The sequence below is a fragment of the Peromyscus maniculatus genome, chromosome 22 (genome assembly GCF_049852395.1).
Source record: "Peromyscus maniculatus bairdii isolate BWxNUB_F1_BW_parent chromosome 22, HU_Pman_BW_mat_3.1, whole genome shotgun sequence".
NCBI lineage: Eukaryota > Metazoa > Chordata > Mammalia > Rodentia > Cricetidae > Peromyscus > Peromyscus maniculatus.
The window spans coordinates 56,071,223-56,084,091 of record NC_134873.1 but is presented as its reverse complement, the minus strand read 5'-3'; positions in this window follow the sequence as shown (position 1 = coordinate 56,084,091).

The window sequence follows — 12,869 nt, the reverse complement described above, 5'->3', positions numbered from 1 at the left end:
CTGGGGTTCCGCAGAACTGGGGAGGAGGCAGAGGGAGTGAAAGACTGACTCGGGTGGCCTGAGAATACACTGTCAATTTGTGCTAGCCAAATTGTTCCTGGGAGCCCCCCCCCGGGGGGGGCAGGAGTGAACGGCGGGGTTGACAGAATGGGGAGTGGTCTGCCAGAAACAAGGGAACCCCCTCTTTCCTTCCCACTCCTTTGTCAACCCCCACGGCAAATCCTAGGGGACTGGATGCGGAGAGCACCGTGGCTTGTCTGACTCTGTCGTGGGTTTGTGTGCAGGCGTGGGAGAGGACGTGGAGTTCATGTTTCAGATTTATCGCACGTGTTCCTCCACGTGCCTGGCCCTTTCTCGGCCATTCTCGGGCAGAGCCAAGGCCCCGATCCTCTAATGATCAACATTTTTTAAGAGAGTGAAAACCTATAGGAAAAAGAAGAAGGAGCAGCTGTGACTGTGTTAGTAACATCTGCCGAGAAAAGAGGCAAAGAGCAAAGTGGTGTTCGTTGGATGGAACGGTGCACACCTGCTATCCTAGCTTTCGGAAGAAAGCCAGCGGCAGAGGGGATGCAGAGAATTCAAGGCCAGCCTGGACTACAGCAATGTGTTCTAGGCCAGCCAGGGATACATTGCAAAGTCCTTAAAAAAAAAAAATCCCAGCAGAGGCAGAGGCAGGCAGATCTCTGTGAGTTCAAGGCCAACCTGGTCTACAGAACGAGTTCCAGGATAGCCAAGAGCTGTTACACAGAGAAACCCTGTCTCAAAAAATTAAAAGAAAAGAAGGAAGGAAGGAAGGAAGGAAGGAAGGAAGGAAGGAAGGAAGGAAGGAAGGAAGGAAGGAAGGAAGGAAGGAAGGAAGGAAGGAAGAAAAAGAGAGAGAAAGAAAATGGAAGTGGGGCAGGGGCTGGTGTTTCGTTTGAGACAGGTCTCACTGTGCTGCCCTGTCTGGCCTGGAACTCACTGTAGAGACCAAGCTGGCCTTGAACTCACAGAGAGTTCATCCTGGGTGCTGAGAATGAAAGCTGTGCACCACCACAATGGGGGGCAAAGGTGTGTGGTTTTAGTGAGCGACAGACCCTCTATGACACACGGCTTAAAGCAGACCTGAAAGCCAATCGGACTGCAAACTTAATTGCTGTCTCTAGACCAGGGAAAGGGTTTGCCCCTGAACTTCAAGAAAGGCTGGAACAGGACACTGAGGGTATTTTTGAAGGTAAGGGTTTCGACCTTGAAAGGTTTGTGATACTTAGGTAGGCCCCGGAAACACACAGTATCGAGAGCTAATCCTGACTCTCGGAAAACCTATTCATGCTTGGATCCACGGGAGAATGGTTACTAGGGACTTGGTTAAGTCAAATTAACAATACAGAAATTTCTGAAAAGTTGGGATCCAAAAGTTGCCTGCAAAGGTCAGGAGGAGCCAAGCACCCTCATAATTGTCTTTTTTTCTGGTTTGTCTAGGAACATTTGCAGCGCCTGGTTTTTCTAGAATGATGGGTTTACCTCTACGGAATAAATCTTGCCTTTCCTTGTTGTTGTTGGGGGTTTTTACTCTTTTGGGGGACCCGCCACCCAGCTCCCAAATAAACTTACACACAGAGGCTTATTATTACTTATGAATGCCGAGCCTTAGCTTGGCTTCTTTCTAACCAGCTTTCCTTAACTTAACTTATCCCATCCACCTCTGCCTCTGGGTTTTTCCTGTTCTCTTACTTCCGTAAATCTCACTCTTTCTCTGTGGCTTGCTGTGTAGCTGGGTGGCTGGGCCCTGGAGTCCTTCTTCTCTGGCTCCTAGATCCTCTTCAATCTAGGTCTATCCTTCTATATACCCCTTCTGCCTGCCAGCCCTGCCTATCCTCTCTCCTGCCTTGCTATTGGCCAGTTCTTTATTAGACCATCAGGTGTTTTAGACAGGCACAGTAACACAGCTTCACAGAGTTAGACAAATGCAACATGAACAAAAGTATCACACCTTAAAATAATATTCCCCAACATTTCCTTACAAATTAACCTGTGTGTGACACTCTTAGGTCCTCTCTGAGCTAACGAAGGAAGTGGAGGGATAAATCAGTCTTACAGTTCACCTCCTCTGCAGGATACAAGAAAGGGTCATCCACATACTGAATAAGAGTAGAGTCCCAGAGAACTTTATGGCCCTTGGGTTCTTGGTTGGGCACATAGGAAAAGGGTACTACCTCAGTGAACTGCAAGGCTCAGAAACCCATATACAATGTTGGTTTCTTCTGGAGGAGAAAAATAGAAGTGGTGTTGTTGCTGTTCGTTTTGTTTTATCTAAAGAGACACCAAGAAAAGCAATGCACATGATAATTGTAACGCTCCGGGGCCTCACAGCAGCATCTGAGTTGGGTGCTGTGGGGAAGTGGAGGGTGATGATTTTATTGGTGGTACTGTACCTGTGTCAATCATGAATTTGTAAGGTTATCTTTTCCTCTTTAGAGACATGTTCCCTCCCGGGGTTTAAGGATAAAATGGGAACTGAACAGCCTCACTTGTGACTTGTTCCTCCCCAACCCCCACTTTCAGTGTCTGAGGCTAAGGCTCTTTCAAAATATCCTGCCCGCTTTGGGAGGTCGAGCTGTAGGGCTGTTTCGAACTCTAGTTTCTGCTTGCAGAGCAAATCCTTACATCTTCTCTTTATGGCTTGAATCAAGTCACAAAAACAGAACTGCTAGAAGGCACCTGCTTTCTTGACCTGCTGAGTACTCTCTCTCGTCAGTATCCAAGAGCCTCTCCCTGAAACCTCCTGGGGCTCCTCTCTTTTTTTTATTATTTTTAATTTTATAATTTAATTTAATTTTACATATCAGCCATGGATTCCCCTGTCCTCCCTCCTCCCACCCCCACCCCACCCTCCCCCCAATCCACCCCCCATTCCCATCTCCTCCAGGACAAGGACACCCCTGGGGATTCAGCTCAGCCTGGTAGATTCAGTCGAGGCAGGTCCAGTCCCCTCCTCCCTCCGGCTCCTCTCTTAACCAAACGGGAGGGTGACTTTCTGAAGGCCTTGACCAACACCCACAGCTTTTTTAAATTTTTTAAATAAAATTCAATATTTTAAAAAAAATCCATTTCTTTTAAGGCACTATAGGAGACTTCCTATTTTAGTTTTTTTTTTTTTTAATTGAACTTTCTGCATCTGAAGTACCAACTAGCAAATGAATCATTTGGTACATATCTTGAAGATACAGTCTCAAAACAATTCTAAATTCACAATTAGTGGCTTTTAACTGAGAATGAAACCGAAATGTAACTGTACCAAAGAGAATTTTTCCCCCCTCTCTTCTGGTGGAAGTTTATCTTTAAGAGGTAAGTGGATTTTGTGGTAGCTGGCTATCCAAGAGAACGGAAGGACCCAAAGGAGAAATAGACTGAATGACAGAGGCACATAGACGGTTTGAGCTGCGATGTGGGGTGGCCTAACAGACCAGTTTATGCTGTTTATGTTTTTATTTTGCTTTGGTCAAGGAATCCGCTCATGAATTATTTTGGAATCTGATCCTTCTGGATGTTTCTTTATGCTAATAGAAAAAAGAAGACGTCGGCAATGACTCCCGGGTGTTTGCATTTCTGTTCCCCTCTGTTCTAAAGCACCGCTCACATGAATTTTGTTCATATCAGAAGTTCGCTGTAGTAACCACTGCATTTCTAAAACACCAACCCTAAACTGTTGTATCATAGAAGGCTGTGATTTAGAAAGTTAAGCGCACACATTTGCATGTGAGATGCCTGGTCCAGAAAAAGTACAGAGCAGGGGAGGCTTGCTTACCCAGGGACAGATGCATGGGAACCTGAGAATGGTGAGCTGCTTGGCTCACCCGTTCACGGTATGGCTCCGGGGCTCGTGGGCCCCCAGCCAGACATTTCCACAGCGCCTGGTTTCTCGGCAGAAGGAGTGTTTGGAAAGATTCTCCAGGGCACACGGGCAAAATAAGACAAGTCTGAAGGAACGTTTTTTTTTTTTTTTTTTTAAGTTTTAAACAAAGACAGAACTTGCCCCACGGCAAGTTAGGATTAACGAATTAGGTCCACACTTGTCCTCTCTTCTAGATCCTTTCCTCTGTAGAGAAGTAATACAAATGGCGGGACTAGCCAGGCAGTGGTGGTGTACGCCTTTAATCCCAGCACTCGGGAGGCAGAGCCAGGTGGATCTCTGTGAGTTCAAGACCAGCCTGGGCTACAGAGTGAGTTCCAGGAAAGGATCAAAGCTACCCAGAGAAACCCTGTCTCGAAAAATCAAGACAGACAAGCAGTAGTGCTATTTAATAAGGCAGACATCCTAAGGAGAAATGATTTTCATATCATATCAGTCCAGGCAATCAACAAGATCCTAAAATGTTGTATGATATTTTGTGTTCTAACAAAGCTTGCCTGGAGGTCAGAGGGCAGAGCTAGACACTAGTTAACCAGAGAGGCCAGGCAGTAGTGGCACACACCTTTATTTTCAGCACTTGGGAGAAGGAAGCAGGAAGATCTAGAGTTCAAGGCTACCCTGGGCTACATGAGATTGAGCCAGTCTAAAAGAGAAACAGAGCCAGGCAGTAGTGGTGCACACCTTTAATCCCAGCACTCCAGAGGTGGAGACAGGATCTCAACCTCCCATTCACTCTGAGGATTTGTAGAGACAGGATGCCCTCCCCCCAATTCGGTCTGAGGATTTGTAGAGGTAAGAAGTCTCTAGTGGCTGCTGCTCTGCCTTTCTGATCTTTCAGGCAGGCTTTATTTGTCAGAACACCAACAAAACATCACACAACACTAAGATGGTCTTCTTATTGTTAGGAGACAAAACAGACTCACTGGGGAACTTTAAAAAAAAAAAAAAAAAAAACTAAAGGAGCTTGGGACCAATGCAAGACTCCTATCCTGCACTGTTTCAGTCAAAAGTACTCCAGCCAGGAGGTGCCAGGGCCTCAGAGAGACACACTGTGGAGTCAGGAGTCTTAGGCTGTGCTATCATTTGAATCTGAAAGGTCTCCACAGGTTTGTGTTTTGAAGGAACCAGTGGCAGTGTTTCTGGGAGATGGGGCATGGCAAATGAAACTAAGTCACTGGTGGGAGATGATTGGAGATTATAGCCTGGCCACTAGCTGCCCTCTGCTTCCTGTCCCGCCAGCCTATGGACAGCTGGAGTTTGCACTACTGCAGAAAGACCTCGTCACCTGTTCCAGCTACGACAGACTGCAACTCTCTGAAACCATGAGTCAAAAATTAAGCCATCTTTCTTCCTCTGAAGTTGTTCCTGTCATCTATTTGGTCCCTGCGTGAGAAACATGACTTAATGCAGTAGAAGTGAGGGTCTCAGTTGGTTCTCAGTGGACCTCTATGACTGAATGATGACTTCCTGAAAATACCAAGACAGCTCTGTGGTAACTCAAGTCGGAGGGGGCTGTTTTTGCGGGAAAGAAGAATACGACCCGAGAAAGTCATAAGAGCTTCTAGAGTGGAGAGAACAAAGCCAGGATGTTGATCCAGTGTGGAGTTTAGTTTAAGGCAGTTCCCCAAAGAGGAGACTCAAGACCAAGTAAGAATCTTGGTACAATTAGTTCTGGAATTTTGGAGAGGGCAAAGCACGGCTTTGAGGGAGAGGTTTCAAAGAGCCTTAGAGAATAAACTGTAGTCATCGAAAAACTGTAATGCTCATTTAAACGGTTTCTTCTCGAAACTTCTCAAAAAATAAATTATTTGTACCATTCATCTGCTGTACACTGTGTGAATAGATGTCACTATGATTGATTTAATAAACAAGATGACTGGCCAATAGCTGAACAGGATAAAGTTAGGCGGGAAGGCCAAAATGAGAATGATGGGATGAAGAAGGATGGAGTCTGAGGAGTCACCAGCCAGATACAGAGGGAGCAGGAGATAAGTGTGCCATGCTAATAAAGGTACCACCACATGGCAGAGTGCAAATAAGGAATATAGATTAACTTAAAATGTAAGAGCTAGTTAGTAATAAGCCTGAGCTATTGGCCGAACATTTGCAATTTATATTAAGCATCTGAGTGATTACTTGAGACTGGCTGCTGGGCCAGGAAAACTCCGCCTATGTCCATCACCCTATGCAGGAGTTTCCTGCAAAGCCCTGTCAGTCTCGATGGTGAACTGTTTGAGTTCAGGTGGCTTCTGTTCTTACACAGTCCGTGTAAAGATTATTAGGCTATTCTCCTTGCCCCATCAAGTCAGTCTGTACCAGTTGCTACAGTGGCTGTGAACTGTGAGGTCAGAGGCCATGCACTCCCAGCCTTGGGAAATAAAGCAGTAAGGCTGAGGAGTTGCTCTGCTTACTTATACAGTCCAGCCTCTTCTTACGTTCCTGCATGAAGGAGAGTCCCCCACATAAACTAGAACGTTGACCAGAGCTCTGCTGTTCATGACCTGCCCCCACTTTCTGTCACCCTAAAACCCTCAAATGTGAGTACAAATGGGAGCTTCGCTTCCTGGCCAGCGGTTGTTTGAGTTAGTCGGGTCACCACGTATGGTGCAGCATGCCCGGCAGCCTGTCCCCCATCTCTTCTCTTTCCCTCAGTGCCACAGACTGAGCCCAAGGCTTTATGTTTTTTAGGCCTACCCTGCCTTCCCAGTCTTGTGTTGTCTCACAGCCTGTGATCCATCCATTCAGAGGTCACCTTTTACTGTTGCCAGGATTAACTGGCTCACAGCACTCCTGGCCCACGCTAGCTGGTGTCTTCACTATCAGCACTGAACGACCTTCTGGAGAGGTTGACATTAAAACTCCACCGGGGGGCTAGAGAGGTTAAGAGCACTGGCTGCTCTTCCAGAGGACCCGGGTTCAATTCCCAGCTCCCACATGGCAGCTCACAACTGTCTGTAACTGAAGTTCTAGGGGATCCGACACCCTCACACAGACACACATGGGCAGACACACCAATGCACATAAAATAAATTAGGAAAAAAAGAAACTCCACCAGGTCTGGGTCAGTGGCCAACTGTCAGGAAAATGGCATGCAATCATTAGACCAAGGGCTGAAGTCCTGCGTGGGTAAGCTTCAAAATTGTCACTTCCTGAGTGGAACAGACACTCAGTAATTGTTACGTTAATTTTAGAATGTAAGGTGCCATAGGTGCGCCGGAGCCTGGGAGACAGAGCTCTGGAGTCTCTTTTACCCACACCCATCCACTTTGTGGCTGAGACACCAACACCTCCCTCCACGCTGGGGCCTCTGTCCCTTCTGTTTCTTGGCATCTCAGTGTTCTCTTTGGTTGCTTCTCTTACAAGACTGATGCCAGAGCCGCCTTCTCAGAGCAGGGCCCTGTTATGGCTTCCCATCTTCTGCGGGGAGAGAGAGACAGAGAGACAGAGAAAGGGAGAGAGAGAGAAGATCGGGGGGGGGGGGGGGAGAGAGAGAGAGAGAGAGAGAGAGAGAGAGAGAGAGAGAGATTGCCTGAGGGAGAGAAATCACTCAGCCAGAGTGCTCAGAGCCTTGTCAGCCCCCCTCCTGATTAGTCACACAGCCTTTCCTCAAGCCAGCTCTGAGTGGCTTTTCTGGTGACAGCACTTGTGTCTCATAAAACACAGCTTTGTTCTGTCTGTTTCCCAAGTCTCTTTTCCCTCCTTTCAAAAATATTTTTTGAACTAAGCATGGTGACGTAGGTCTGTAATCGCAGCAGTTGGTAGACTATATTAGGAAGGTCATGAGCTCAAGATCATTGAGTTCAAGGCCATGCTGAGCTATATAATGAGACCCTGTCTCAAAAAAAAAATCAAAGGCTGGAGATGTGAGTTGGTAGATACAATGTGAGTTGGTGGTAGATAGTTTGCATTTACAGGGCTCTCAGTTCCATTCCCAGTGCTGAGAGGATAATGGTTTGGGCTGTGAAGAAACATCACAGTTAAAGGAAAGCACATGAATGATAATTTTTGTTTGTTTGTTTTTTGAGACAGGGTTTCCTCTGTGTAACAGCCATAGCTGCCCTGGAACTCACTTTGTAGACCAGGCTGGCTTCGAACTCACAAAGATCTGCCTGCCTCTGCCTCCCAAGCGCTGGGATCAAAGGTGTGTACCACCACACCTGGCTTAAAAGATAATTCTTGTAAAACAAACTTATTAACCTCCCATGAGGGTCAAGAAACAAGTTTTTTACCAACATCCTAGGAGCCTCCAATATATCCCTTCCCAAACAACCTTCTGCCTCTTGAAGGCAACTATTGGATTTATGGTAATTATGCTATTGCTTTCTAATATTTTTTATCAAATTGAAGAAAATATTTTTATTCCCAGTTGTAAAAAATTATATTGAAATTCAATTTTATAAACACTTTGCATTTTTAGAGGGCCATGTCACTTTTCTGCTTTAAATCTATTAATGTGGTGAAGTATTTCAGATGTTAAAGTGTCCTTGCACTTCTAGCATAAAATAAGCCTAGTTGTATTCATTTCCTATGGCTAATGTAATAAATTCACGAAACAACATACATTTATTGTTTTACAATCAAAATCCCAAAGTGAATATTATGGACTCAATCAGCAGAAATGCATTCCTTTTAACATTATGTTTATTTATGTTAGTGTCTGTTTTAGTTAGTGTTTCTATTGCCATGAAGAAACACCATGATCATGGCAAATCTTATAAAGGAAAACAATGAATTGAGGTTGGTGGCTTACAGTTTTAGAACTTTATTCTAATTATCATCATAGCAGGGAGCGTAACAGCATGCAGGCAGACATGGTGCTGGAGAAGGAGCTGCTACATGTTGACATGCAGGTAACAGGAAGTAGACTATCACACTGGGTGGTATCTTGATCATGTATGAGACCCCAAAGCCCTGCCTCCACAGTGACACACTTCCTCCAACAAAGCCACACCCACTCCAACAAAGCCACACCCACTCCAACAAAGCCACACCTCCTAATGGTGCCACTCTCTTTGGGGGCCATTTTCTTTTAAACTACGACAGTGTGTATGTGTGGGTGGGCATGTATGCACGTGAATCAGGTATCTGAGGAAGCCAGAGTGTTGAATCCCCCTGGAACAGGGGTTACAGGCGTTTGTGAACTGCTTGTTCTGGGTGCTGAGAACTGAACTTGAGTCCTCTGGAGTAGTACCCACTCTTAGAGGCTGAGGCGTTTTGCCAGCCCCCTCTGAAAATCTCGTACCTTTAAACAATGTATCTTGATCAAATCCAGCCCTTGCTCCCTCGTCCACCTCTCTCCCTCTTTTTTTAAATTTTTGAGATTATAATATAATTACATCTTTTCTCCCTCATAACCCTCCCAAATATCCCTTCTTACTCTCTTTCAAATTCATGGCTTCTTTTAAAAAACTGTTGTTACATACATATGTAGATGTATATATCTATATTCCTAAATATAACCTGCTCAGTCTCAATAATGTTACTCATCTGTGAAAGAAAAAAAGAAAGAAAAAGGAAAAGAAAGGCCATGACTGCTCCCAGGTGTGGTGGAGGAGAAAGTTTATTGCAGATAAAAGGAAGAGGCAGGGACATCTGGAGAGTCCAGGTGGACATGACTGTGAACTGCATTAGGAGACAGCAAGGGGAGGAGAGGGAACCAGGTGCCGCAGCCAGGAGGCCAAAGGTATAAAAGGGTGGGTAACCAAAATGTCTGGATTATATAGGGAAGAGCCTCTGGGGAAAGGGCAGCCCAGCCCCTGGTCTGGAGAGTTCAGGGTAGGGAGCCGGGTATGCCAGCCATACTCGGTTACAGGTAGGAACTGAAGGATGCTGGGAGAACCTGGCGGCCAGGTCCACTTTGATATGTTAAATAGGCATCTCAGCCCTTTGTCCAGGGTTTGAAATTTAACAGTTTGTATGTTGGGCTGACTATTTGGTATTGGATAACCAATTGGTGTGCTTGTCCTTGGAGAATCCTCCAATGTCAGCATTCCTTAGCGGCCTGCAGTTTTTCTGGAGTTGTCCTTGTTCGGCTCCTGTTTAGGCTGTCTCATACTGGTGAGACTTTATGGATGGGACTTCTGACTTCACTAGGAGACACGGTCTCACAGCAAACTCCCAGATTCATAATGTTCATAGTGTCTTGTAGAGGTATTTACTGATACGGGGCTCCACAACTCTGCATTTTGATTGGCTGTGGTTTTCTGTAATGGTCTCTGTTGCAAAGAGAAGTTTCATACGGGGTGAGGACTGCACTTCTCTGTGGGTATAAGGACCAAGGTTTAGAATGTAGTTAGGGATTGTGCTTGCTGGTTTAGTAAAGAAAGTAGTGATTGTAGGTCTCTCCCAAGATCCAGGACTTCACCGGCCCTGAGAAGCTGGCTAGGTTTCCAGTACCAGGCATGGTTTTCCTCTTGTTGAACAGGTCTTAAATCCTATAGAGAGTGGTTGGTTACTGCCAAGGTACATATACCACTACTACACTATTAGGGTTATTATGCCATGCTGGTCGTTATGGTTCATAAGTGCCATAGCTGGGCAGGACTGTTGGCTGCTTCCCTCCTTTGGAAGCTTGCATGGTGCCTTCTGGTACAATGAAAGCTAGTCCTCAGGGAGGAGGCATTCGGGTCAGTTCCACCTTAAGGGCCTCTGGGCCATGTGTCTGACGTATATGGTGTCTTTAGCAATACAGACTTACCTCCTACCTCTGAAGGGCAACCAAGGCCAATAACAATAGACTGTGTATTTTAGAAGTCTCTTGAACAACCCTGAAAAACAACTCAAAAGGAGAGCTTCTCATGCCTGGTATTGGGGGTTTTGTTAGGTGGTCTTTGGCTCTTGGAGGGAGCATTGTCAGCCCAGATAAGGAATTTTTATTTAAACTACACACACACACACACACACACACACATTTTTTTTCATTTAAACTATATACATATATACACACACATATTTGCAGTATATCTGTAGTTTAGATGAAAATTCATATATATATATATATATATATATATATATATATATATATATATATAATATACCTGAATTAATTCAGTCTAGGGTTTTTAGATAGCTAATGGTCCTGATTCCTTATGATTTTTTCAGGCCTCCTTTCTATTATTTTCCCCTCCTTCTTCTGTATTTACTTCTCCCCTCCCCCAGAGAACTACCCTCCACTTTTCCACTTCCCCAATCAGATCTTTATTCCTCTTTTTATTTTTGTATCTTATTCAGTCCAGTTAGTGCCCTGTTGAATGTTGACTGATCTTGTTAGCTGGATCTTGGGCAGGTCACCTAGCTACAGTGAGGTCATGTGTGCAATGGCCATGTCATGTCCAGAAGAGAACGTTTCAGAAGCCGTGTTCTCCATCCTCTGGCTCTTCTTACATTCTTTCCACCCTCCTCTTCTAAGATGTTCCCTGAACGGATGTCCCTGAGCGGATGTCCCTGAGCAGAAGTGTGGGGTCTGTCGGAGTCCAGCTCTGACCTGTTCCCACTTATCAAAGGGTTCTTGGGTGGAGGAGAGAGAAATGAGGAAATGATAGATAGAAAGATAAAAGGAGACAATAAGAAAGACAGAGAAACAGGATAGCTTCAGGAGGGTCCTGGGTCAATATGCAGCCACCCAGAGGTTTATTCAAAAGGGCTTTTTATAATATGCCAAGGGGAGAGACAAAAGACCTCCCCCCTTGCAAGATCAAAGCACACCGTACAGCCAAGTGTAGATAGGCCCTTCCAAATACCTGGTAACCATGCCCCTGGCCAAATCATCCCATTATGCAGCCCTGCTGGGTAAAGCAAGCTCAGCCTCTCTGACCCTGAGTAAGGTCTCACTAGATAGCCTCTGTGGGCCCCCACACAGATGTCTCTGAGCAGTTGTCTCTGAGGGGATGTCCCGTTTAGGGCTGAGCACTTCATAGTCACCAATGCAAACTATGCTAGTGCCTAGTAAAGTACCAGCACCACCATGCACCTGCTGCTGCCTTTTGCTTCTCTAAAATTCATGTACACCCGTTTTGGATGCATGCATTCTCAAAGGAGTTAACCCTAACGTCTCACCAGCTCCTACAGACATCGGGAGTCCAGTGCCCTCCATATTAAACACAGGCCCCTTGTTTTAGTCCATCTTATGTTGCCAGAATAGAATTCCCGAGTCTAGGTATTTTACAAAGGTATACCCTGGCTCGTGGCTCCAGATGTTGGGAAATTCAGGAGTATGACACCACTGGTGGCCTTCTGCTGCTTTACAGTGAGACAGAAGTGGAAGGCCGGCGACAAGTTGGTTCAAGCAAAGGAAACAAACCCCAAGTGCAAGTCTTTTCTTTTTTATAACCGCCAGCTCTCTTGAGTTAATTAAGCCAGTCCCATAAGAATCAGCCCATCCTCCAAAGACATTCACCTTTCCTAATGACCTAACACTTTTTGAAGGCCCTTCCTCCTAACATGGCCATAGCGGTAATTAAATTTCAGCATGAGCTCTACAGGGATAAAACATATTCAGACCACAGTGCTACTTCAGGTCTAGCTTTGGCTTCCTGCAATTTAAGCTAGAGAGCAAATACCTAGCTAACATAAAAAAGATAGGAAGTGCCAAGGGTTGTGGAAAATGTGGAGTAACAGAACTCACACGTGTTGACACAACCGCCTGGAAACACTTTGGTTGTACTGTACATGTCAGCAGTTCTCCTCTTAGGTAAAAATCTCACAGAAATGTGAACACATATGCAACAAAAGACATACGTGCTCTCCAATGTTCAGAGTAGAATTGTTTGTAACAGCCTAAAACTGGGAACTTCCTTGGGTGTCCATCAGTAGTACAACAGATATTTGCAGACCCCATGGAATAGAATTCAGAAATGAGGCTGAATGATTCTACACTACACCAACAAGGATGGATCTCAAAATTGTGCTGAGTATCTGAATATATAGCGTATCCCTTTAGTCCCAGCACTTGGAGGCAGAGGCTGGTGGGTCTCTGTTA